Source organism: Monodelphis domestica, chromosome 1, assembly GCF_027887165.1.
Source record: "Monodelphis domestica isolate mMonDom1 chromosome 1, mMonDom1.pri, whole genome shotgun sequence".
Lineage (NCBI taxonomy): Eukaryota > Metazoa > Chordata > Mammalia > Didelphimorphia > Didelphidae > Monodelphis > Monodelphis domestica.
The window spans coordinates 364,784,764-364,792,103 of NC_077227.1; positions in this window are offsets into that span (position 1 = coordinate 364,784,764).

Here is a 7,340-nt window from a genome sequence, read left to right on the forward strand (position 1 = left end):
ATAGGTTGCTCTCCTGTGCTTCTTTATGTCATATAATTTACCCCATTTTATTTCTCACTTCCTATTTCTTATAGTGTAATACTCTTTTCCACTCCTAGATTATTTTTTTTATCATCCTAATCAATTTACTACCTCATTGTCTTTCAGTATATTTTAAGAGCTATAAAATATCATTGTTCTATATAGGAATATAAACATTTTGACCTTATTTTAAGCCCTTATTTTTTTCTCTTTCTTATTTACTTTTTTATGTTTCTCTTGGATTATGTATTTGGACACTATTTTTTTTGTTTAATTCTGGTCTTTTCCTCAGGAATGCTTAGGAATTTTCTTTTTTTTTAATAACCATACTTCCCCAGAAATAATATAGTTGGTTTTGATGAGTAGGTGATTGATTCTTGTTTGTAAACCAACTTCCCTTACCTTCCAGTCCATAATATCATAGTTCAAGTCTTCCTTGTACTTCAGTGTGGAAGCTGCCAGATCCTACATAATCTGGATTGAGGCTCCCTGGTATTTGAATTGTTTCTTCATGGCTTCTTGCAATTTTTTCTCCTTGGCCTTGGAGCTCTAGAAATTTGATTATAACATTTCAAAGAGCTATAATTTGGGAATTTATTGTAGGAGATGATTTGTAGATTCTTTCAATTTCTAATTTACCATATTGCTCAAGAATATGAAGGAAGTTTTGTTATATAATAACTTGTAATATGATGTCTATTTTTTTAATTTTAGTTATGGCTTTCAGGTAGTTCAATAATTCTTAAATTGTATCTCTTCTATTTTCAAAGCCAGTTTTTAAAATGAGATATTTCATGTTTTCTTTTTTTATTCTTTTGATTTTGTTTTATTATTTTTAATGCCAATGATGTCATTAGCTTCTATTTGCCCAATTCTAATTTTTAAATACTGTATTTCTTACATGACCTTTTGACCCTCTTTTTCTACTTAGTCCATTCTACTTTTAATGTAACTCTTTTCTTCATTGTATTTTTTACTTCTTTTTCCAGTTGACCAATTTTGTTTTTTAAGCTGTTATTTTCTTTGACCTATTTTATTTTTCAATTCATTTCTGAGTTTGTCTAGTGTTTAATATAAATTTCCATATTCCTTTGAAATTTCACATGTGGTTCCTTGGATCTCAGCATACCCTGTTGACTCTTTGTTTCCCTATTTGTTTCCATAGACAATTTCTAAGGTTAGGTGTTTATTTGCTATTTGCTCATTTCCCCAGCCTTTTATTTTTGCCTATGGACTGGGAATTCTGAAAGCTGCAGTTTCTGTCTCCTCTGCTGCTAGATTTCTGGATTATGCACCATGATCTACTTTGCCCTGAGTCTAGGTCTTTACTGCAGCTTAAATCTTGGTCTGAAAGGATTGTTAGAGTGATTTAAGCTTTCACTGCTAATTAAGCTGCCATCTTGGCTCTACTGAGAAATATAAAAGAAAAAAAGGTTCTAGTAGTAAAAGATGTTCTACTCTTCTAATTCCTCCATACACACACACACACACACACACACACACACACACACACACACACACAGAGGGAGAAAATAAATCACCTCAAACAAAAGAAAGCTGGAGGAATACAGTTCACTAGGGTAGTTACAACATCTGTGAGAACTGACAGAACTTAGAGCAGCTGAAGACACTGACTCCATCAGAAGCAATAAGGCTACAGAACAGGGACAAATCAAGATTGAGATACACACAGGAACAGAAGACAGTAATGTAATCACTCCTATGTGGCAGAAGAGCTCTGAGACCAAGTGAGGGGAAACTGGAACTGCATGAAAACTACAAAAAATTATATGACATGAAGAGTCCTTAGGCTACAAGGAACAGATAAGGGGAAAAGTAACAGGAACCTACTCATTCCAACATAACAGTAGAGTCCTAAGGGTAGCAGAGGTCAGAATCCAATTTAGATTACTTAACAGAGGCAGGGTAGCAGCAAAACAGGGATCAGCCAAGTTTACAAAACAATAGGAAAATTGATAACATGGTGTACTGAATATAGCTAAACGAAACATCTTTAAATTTCCCCAGAGTAAGTTAGCAGGACAGATGCTCCATGAGAAATAAAGGAAATTAGGCTTACTCCAAATACCAGAGAAGAGGTCCCTGACAACTTGTAGTAGTGTGCATTCTGCCCTAGGAGCATAGAAGATCCTCAACAGATAGATAAAATAAGAGAAATAAAAACAACTAGAAAAATGAGAAAAAGAAAAAAAAAACACTCCATCCTTAGAAAGTTATTTTACCAACAGGGAAGACTAAATTATAAACTCAGTGGACAACACACAAAAGTAAACCTGTGGTGCCTGTTAAAGATTGCCAGCCCCGAAAAGAAACCTTGGAAGAACATAAAAAGAAGTTAAAGAACAACTAATATGAGAGTTGACAGAAAAGTTCAACAGCTGGGGAAAATTCACTGAATAAAAATCAACTCCCTAAAAACTAGAATAAGCCAAATGGAAAGGGAGTCCCTAAAATACTTTTGAGGATAAATTCCCTAAGTAATAGAAAGGATCTCAAGAAAATGGAGCCAAAACAAATTTAAATACTGAAGAAAATAACTCTTTATAAAGGATTGGCCAATTCAAAAAGGAAACACATAAATTTAATTTCCTAAAAATTAGAATTCATTAAATAGAAGCTAAAGAAGAAAAGGGTATGAAGTGGAGAGGGCATTAGTTGTTTCATATTTAAAAAGTTAACATAAATTTAGAGAGTATAGAGAAGAGAAGTTAATTGTACATGTTTACTAACCTAACTACTATGATCTTATTACATGGAATATTAAAAGTATCTAAAACAATAGCTCTTGATCACAAATAAAATATCTTCTAAAATGTATGAAATAGCTTATATTAATAAACAGTAGAAGCTATTTCTCAATGGAGCTCCCACTTAAATGTTAGTTTCAGTATTATATGAAATTATAGAACAACAGTCCTGGTAGGGACCTTAGAGACCTGAATCCAAATGATTTGTGTTTTAAGTTAGGACATGGGGAGATGAAATGATTTGTCTAAGTTCAATGCTGCCAAAACTTATTAAATCATCTAGTCCCTGCCATTTAATATCAATAGAAAAAGCCAAGATTAATATAATGCCAAAATATTATTTTTAAAATTTATTCATTTAATTAATTAACTTAGATTTTTTTCCATAGTTACATGAATCATGTTCTTTCACCCCTCCTCTCAACCTGCTACCATAGCCAATGAGCAATTCCACTTGGATCAAGACCTATTTCCCTATTATTGATATTTGTACTAGAGTAAACTCTTAAAGTCTACATCCCTGATCATATCCCCATTGATCCATGTGATCAAGCAGTTGTTTTTCTTCTGTGATTCTTATCTCATAGTTCTTTCTCTGAATGTGGATACTGTTCTTTCTCATAAGTCACTGAGAATATCATTGCATTGCTGCTAGTACAGAAGTCCATTACATTCGATTGTGCCACAGTGAATCAGTCTCTGTGTACAATGTTTTCCTGGTTCTGCTCCTTTCAGTTTGCATCAATTCCTGGAGGTCATTCCAGTTCACATGGAATTCCTCTGGTTCACTATCCCTTTGAGCACAATAGTATTCTATCACCAACATATGCCACGATTTGTTCATCCATTTCCCAATCAAAGGTCATCATCTAATTTTCAAATTTTTTGCTACCACAAAGAGCGTGGCTATAAATATTTTTGTATAAGTCTTTTTCCTTATTATCTTAACACAATCATTTACCCTAAGAACAAAAACTTAGAATTTAAAATATAGTATGCTAAATAGTCTCAAATGATTTATCAAATTCCCAAATTGCAAATTTTGAGAAATTCTGGTAGCAACAATAATCATGCATTCCTCTTAATGTGACATTTATAATAAGAGAGTGGTCAGCAGCTATCACAACAGGAGCTCTTAATTCAGTAGAAGTTAAAATAGAATAAGAATTTCTTTCTTGCCTTGAAAAACATACTCAATTATCTTATATTATAAAAGGAAAGAGAATAACTAGAACTAGAAGTAGAATAAGTGCACATTTCAAACAGCTTATAACAAAAACTCTATGAAGGCAGAGACTGAATTTTTGGATCTTTCAATAAAGAGAATATTTAAGGATTTACTTATCAACTGTTCATTGAGGCAGAGATGACAACTGGAGACTTCCAAAGTCATAAGATAGATCTAGGCAAAGAACTCCAGCTCCCCTTTTCCTGACACTAACTTATTTAAACATATGCTCCCTGGGGAAAATAGCAGGCATGAATATTTTCTGCCTGAAACAAAAAATAAGTGGCACTAACTCTATCTACCAGCAATACTGTGAAAATAATCTAGTATTTATAGTGTGCAACATGCAGTTCTTTTCATCGAGCCATATCCTTTCAGCCAATTGACTCTATTTTAGATTCTTAGATATCACTAAAAATGTCATACTTTTCAGGTCTACCATAGCTATAATTGAAAAAATAACTATTTTTAAAAATTTAAAACATAACTTCTTAGTAATTAAGCAAATGTGAAGACACATAAGGTGTCTCTAATAACATCTTCCATTATAGTTTAATTTTTATCTTCTAGAAAAGATTTAGCAGACATTAATGTGTAAAGTACACTTATTTTTCTTATGGTCATTTTGATTGTACTTATAATAAATATGGCAAGGAAAGATGACCACATGTCCTATGCTTCATATAGCTTCTGGGCACATGATGAAATAAAATAAAAATGTCAATCTTTATTTTTATCCTTATGGAGAAACTGAATACTCTCATTCCATTTTGCTTCACCTTGGTTTTTTTTATTTTTTTGTCCTTTACTCCTTTAATGAAATTATGAATTTCTATAAGTTCATTGATAGCAAATGATTAATATCTCAATGAAATTGTTGCTGTAAACTGAATCTATCCAAATTAGCCAATGTCACACAAATCTTGATTTGTTAGTGGCAAATCAATAGAATTTAGTTCAGTCCCTTATATCCAGTATATTTTAGTAGGTAAATAACTAGGAGATGTACAATTTGATATCCACACAAAAGAAAGGATTTTTTCAAATTTGGCATTGTCAAAAGTTGTCATGTCTATAATCCTCTTATTTTAAATTGTGAAAAGATTAAGATGAATATCAATCTTATTTTAAGTAGCCCTGTAATAATGGTAACTCCTCTCTCTTGGTAAAAGAAAGACCCAATATATACCAAAACATGGTAACTGTGAACTAGAAACAAAATAGATCCTCATTGATGGCAGAATGACTCAAATTGTTGTACACATAAGAAACAAATAACGTGATAATAGATAAAAGCATATTGAGAAGCAGACATATTATTTAAAGTAAAGAGATTTTTTTAAAAGCTCCATATGAGCAATATAATTGATTAGAACCATCATTACCACCAGACCAAAAATGAATTGTATAAAATTGCCAATAAATATTTTATCTCTAAAAAATAGTATACAAAAGAACAATCTTCTCCATTCCACTAATTTTCTTGATAGTGAGGGTCCATGAATGCAGGATATTACTTATATTGTCAAGGTTTTTTAAATGCATTATTATTTTGCTGAATTTTTTAATCTCTCCTTTTTTCTTCTAAAAGATTGTTTTCTTATATGAAATAGCACTCTGGAATAGAAAAAGAGTAAACTAGGATGAATTTTACCTTTCTACTTATAGAATATAATAATAAAAATTATTTTTAGATCATTAATGTTGATAGAGGAGGCAATTTTTTGTGGTAGGAAATGAACCAAATTTATTATCAGATAACCTAAGTTTATATTCAAGCCTTCTTACCTACTTCTGCATGACTTTGGATAAATCACTTAACCTTTAGTCTAATATTTTCTTGATCTCAAGTCGGATACTCTATAATTGGTTCCATATTTTTCCTAAATAGAAAAGAGATTCATTTTCATATATTCCATGATAGATATTCCAGTTTAAACCATATCCTAAATTTAAAAAGCACCAAGATAATACATCATTATACACCTTTCAAGGTTGTTGTGAAGAAAGTGCTTCAAAAATCATAAGCTATTATAGAAATGTAAGCTATTGTTAGTAACTATAATGACAAAAATAACAGATAACCATTAGGGGGAAAATCCTAGAGATTTCTTAACTCTATTATATGAGAATATTCCAGAGAAAATGAATCTGAATAATAACTCCTCAGATAGACAAAGAGAATGAATATCAAACTGCCTTGGATTTAATCTTTAGTAGAAGAGTAACACACTTGAATCTTTCCTGTTAACATTATCAAAAACAACTCCTTTCTTTTAATGAAGTGATTTTCCATCTTTTCTAGTCAATAGTGTGATTTACATAGGGTTTCATGAGAATTAAAATAAGTATCTTCTTGCAAAAATAAATTAGCAATCATTTGCTTATTCAATTTATTGAGATTAACTCACTTGAGGTCATTTCCTCCTCTCATATTTTTGCTTTACTTTTGGCTATCTGTAATTTCTTTTCTTCTGAGAACATATCTACCCATGGTTTTCAGTATGGCAATATCCCATGAAGTAAAACCAATTTTAATATGACTTTCCAGAGTAGTGATATGAATGAAGATGAAGTAAAATCCTTAGTTAAAATTCTGTTTGAGAGTGTATGAATTCCATATTTGGTATTTCTATGAGAGTGGGCAAACCATTTAACACTTCTTATTATCTCTTCATCAGCAAAATCAGCTTTTTGGATAACATTACCTCCAAGATCTTTCATAACTAGAGGATCCCTCCAGTAGTAATTCCATGATCAATGTTCCTAAATAGTAAAAAAATATAACAATACAATTCTTAAAATATTTTTGTTTCAAGAATTCATTCTGAAATTATTGAAAGTGATGAATGATAAATCAAGTTTGATTTAGTCTAATTTAAATAGTCTATACATGATTTATGCATTGTTGGACTATAATACAATGGGCTCTTCATGAAACTACATCTTGTATTTAGGAAAATGTATATTCTTTCCAGCCTTATTATATATTATTCTCCAACCATTATTCTATAGTCCAGACAAATTGTCCTTTCCTATATTTTTCCTATGACACTATGGTTTGTATTTCTGTGCCATCCCTTTCAGTATCACCCATTCCTTTAATGTATCAGTCTTCACTTTCACCTCAAAATATCTCTTTATGACAGTTTAAGAACAATCTTCTAAATAATAACTTTCCTTATTTCCCAACTGCTAGTGTTTTCTCTCATTACTTACCTTATATTTATTATATATATAGCAATAATAACAGCAATAACTATTATCTTTTATATAGGAATTTATGGTTTGTAAAGTACTTTACAAATATTTTCTCATTTTTT